Source organism: Lolium rigidum, chromosome 3 (genome assembly GCF_022539505.1).
Source record: "Lolium rigidum isolate FL_2022 chromosome 3, APGP_CSIRO_Lrig_0.1, whole genome shotgun sequence".
NCBI lineage: Eukaryota > Viridiplantae > Streptophyta > Magnoliopsida > Poales > Poaceae > Lolium > Lolium rigidum.
This window is the reverse complement of record NC_061510.1, coordinates 4,587,454-4,590,826: the sequence shown is the minus strand read 5'-3', so window position 1 is coordinate 4,590,826 and position 3,373 is coordinate 4,587,454. Positions and strand designations below refer to the sequence as shown.

Genomic DNA, 3,373 nt, shown 5'->3' with positions numbered 1-3,373 from the left:
TGCAAGCATCACGATATGAACATATATACGGATGCTCCGATATTCCATATATCATGTAACATTTCCAGAATTCCTCATATGGTTTTTTTCATTCTTATGAAACTTATGCTCTTATGTTTAACTTTATCAGAAATTTTGAAGGATAGAAAGCATCTTTTATGAACTTGAAACGCATGAAATTTCATATCATGTAATATTCCCTTATATTGTGTGTAGCTTTTGTTTCTTTTAGAGAATGGGAAAATAACGAGTTATTAGATTAATAATGTGTGGAACGCCTGAAACGAACACAAATAAGTGAACTTATGCAGAAACGAACTTTATTTGTCTTTTATTCCCAAGTTCAAACTAGTATGGGTCGGGTCATACATGACGGTGCATCGCACTTTATTTCTCACCACTACACCAATCGGTCCATCCTCTATATATTGATGGCTTGTCTAATGGTGCCCAAATGGAGTGGTGATGGTGGAACAGTACGGCGGGACTTGCACTTTGCACATCACCGGTAGGGTCTTTAGCGCTAAAGCCCTTATTGCCTCTAACTGAGCTACCTGTTGAGGCTGGAGTATACCCTCAACAATACGGTATTGTTGTTGTTGTTGGATGGACACACCCTGACCGCATTGTTGTTGAGTATGGAAGAAAGCTTGAGCAATCTGATGCAGCTTCTGAGGTTGCAAGAAAGAACCTTGCTTTTGTTGCTGTTGTAGGAAGATTGCTTCCACAACACCATGGATAGCTGGGCACCGGGAATTCTCAGGGATCTGCTCTAGCTGTTGGCAACATTGTTGCCGCATCACTTGACAGCTACTCTGCTGCAAGATCTGCGACCGGAGGAACATCACCAATGTCACTGGATTGCATCACGTTGCAGGAGGAAATCCTTGCATGGGTTTAACAATTCTAGCTGCGGAAATGATTGTTGTTGCATAGGAAATGGCTGTTGTTGCCCGGGAAATTGCACTTGCCCTGGAATCTGTTGTTGTTGGTCCGGAAATTGTTGGAGTTGACCAGGAATTAGTTGTTGTTTCCAGGGAAATGGTTGTTGCTGCACGGGAAATGGAAATTGTTGCCCGGGAATCTGTTGTTGTTGGTCGGGAAATGGTTGTTGTTGCCCGGCAATTGGCTGTTGTTGGCTAGGAAATTGATGTTGTTGGCCAGGAAATGGATGTTGTTCGCCGGGAAATGGTTGTTGTTGGTCAGGGAATGGTTGTTGCTGCCCGGGTGTTTGTTGTTGTTGGTCAGGAAATGGTTGTAGTTGCCCGGGAAATGGTTGTTGTTGCCCGGGAAATGGCAATTGTTGCCCAGAAATTTGTTGTTGTTGGCCGGGAAATGGTTGTTGTTGGTCAGGCAATGGTTGTTGTTGTCCGGGAATCTGTTGTTGTTGGTCTAGAAATGGTGGTAGTTGCCCAGGAATTAGTTGTTGTTCCCCAGGAAATGGTTGTTGCTGCCCTGGAAATAGAAATTGTTGCCCGGTAATCTGTTGTTGTTGGTCGGGAAATGGTTGTTGTTGCCCGGGAATTAGCTGTTGTTGGCCAGGAAATTGATGTTGTTGGCTAGGAAATGGATATTGTTCGCCGGGAAATGGTTGTTGTTGGTCAGGGAATGGTTGTTGTTGCCCGGGTGTTTGTTGTTGTTGGTCAGGAAATGGTTGTAGTTGCCCGGGAAATGGTTGTTGTTGCCCGGGAAATTGCAATTGTTGCCCAGAAATTTGTTGTTGTTGGCCGAGAAATGGTTGTTGTTGATCAGGAAATGGTTGTTGTTGCCCGGGAATCTGTTGTTGTTGGTCTAGAAATGGTGGTAGTTGCCCAGGAATTAGTTGTTGTTCCCCAGGAAATGGTTGTTGCTGCCCTGGAAATAGAAATTGTTGCCCGGTAATCTGTTGTTGTTGGTCGGGAAATGGTTGTTGTTGCCCGGGAATTGGCTGTTGTTGGCTAGGAAATTGATGTTGTTGGCCAGGAAATGGATATTGTTGGCCGGGAAATGGTTGTTGTTGGTCAGGGAATGGTTGTTGTTGCCCGGGTGTTTGTTGTTGTTGGTTAGGAAATGGTTGTAGTTGACCGGGAATTAGTTGTTGTTTCCCGGGAAATGGCAATTGTTGCCCAAAAATTTGTTGTTGTTGGCCGGGAAATGGTTGTTGTTGCCCGGGAATCTGTTGTTGTTGGTCTAGAAATGGTGGTAGTTGCCCAGGAATTAGTTGTTGTTCCCCAGAAAATGGTTGTTGATGCCCTGGAAATGGAAATTGTTGCCCGGTAATCTGTTGTTGTTGGTCGGTAAATGGTTGTTGTTGTCCAGGAATTAGTTGTCCTTGGTCAGGAAATTGTTGTACTTGCCCGAGAATTTGTTGTTGTTGGTCGGGAAATGGTTGTTGCTGCCCGGGAATCTGTTGTTGTTCAGGAAATGATTGTAGTTGCCCAGGAAGTAGTTGTTGTTTCCCGGGAAATTGTTGTTGTTGCCCGGGAACCTGCTGTTGTTGGTCGGGAAATGGTTTTTGTTGCCCGGGAATCAGTTGTTGTTTCCCAGGAAATGGTTGTTGTTGGTCAGGAAATGGTTGTTGTTGGCCAGTAAATGGTTGTTGTTGCCCAGGAATTGGTTGTTGTATCCCAGGAAATGGAAGTTGTTGGCCGGGAAATGGTTGTTGTTGTTGGTCGGGAAATGGATGTTGTTGCTGCCCGGGAATTAGCTGTTGTATCCCCGGAAATGGAAGTTGTTGCCCAGGAATTTGCTTTTGTCGGTCGGGAAATGGTTGTTGTTGCCCTGGAAAGGGCTGCCCAGGAAATGTATGTTGCTCCCAAGGAAATGGTTGTTGCGGCTGATATTGACAACTAGGTTTAAATTGCATGTTGGCGGTGGTAATGGTAACCGCCATGGCAAGGAGGGTCAGGATGAGGAAGGTCTTCATGGTCGATTTGTGTCACTAGTGCTTGCTAGGCTTTGGTGTTTGTGTTGTGGCTGATGGAAGACGATCATCACAATGCATGGCTATTTATAGCTACCATGGCATGGTTTCTTTTCATCTTTGCACAAGCTTTCTCTAAAAGTGCATGGTTTCTTGTTGAACTGATCATTTGGCATGTTGTGTTTGGTGGCACTACTTACAACATTTAATTTTGGATTGATCATCAAAGTTGCTAGGTCCTTTCGTATCATCCGATTCTTAGGTAGGCTTTATAATTGGAAATGACTCATCTTCTTAACTTTACATGTCAAATATTATCTAGATTGTGTCATTTTCTTAAACTAAATTTCTAATGATCTACAAGTTTTTTGGCAGGAAGAAGATAGCCATGGCTTGTTTTGAACTAAATGTGTTGTTAAGGTAGATCCAACTAGTACACGAAGGGTTGTTCTAGAGTCTATTTTCTTTTGC

General features: G+C 43.8%; 1 pseudogene; it reads right to left on the bottom strand.

Annotated features, from left to right (window-relative positions):
* Positions 1-440: 440 nt before the first annotated feature.
* Positions 441-2,905, bottom strand: LOC124694223 (annotated as a pseudogene).
* Positions 2,906-3,373: the final 468 nt, after the last annotated feature.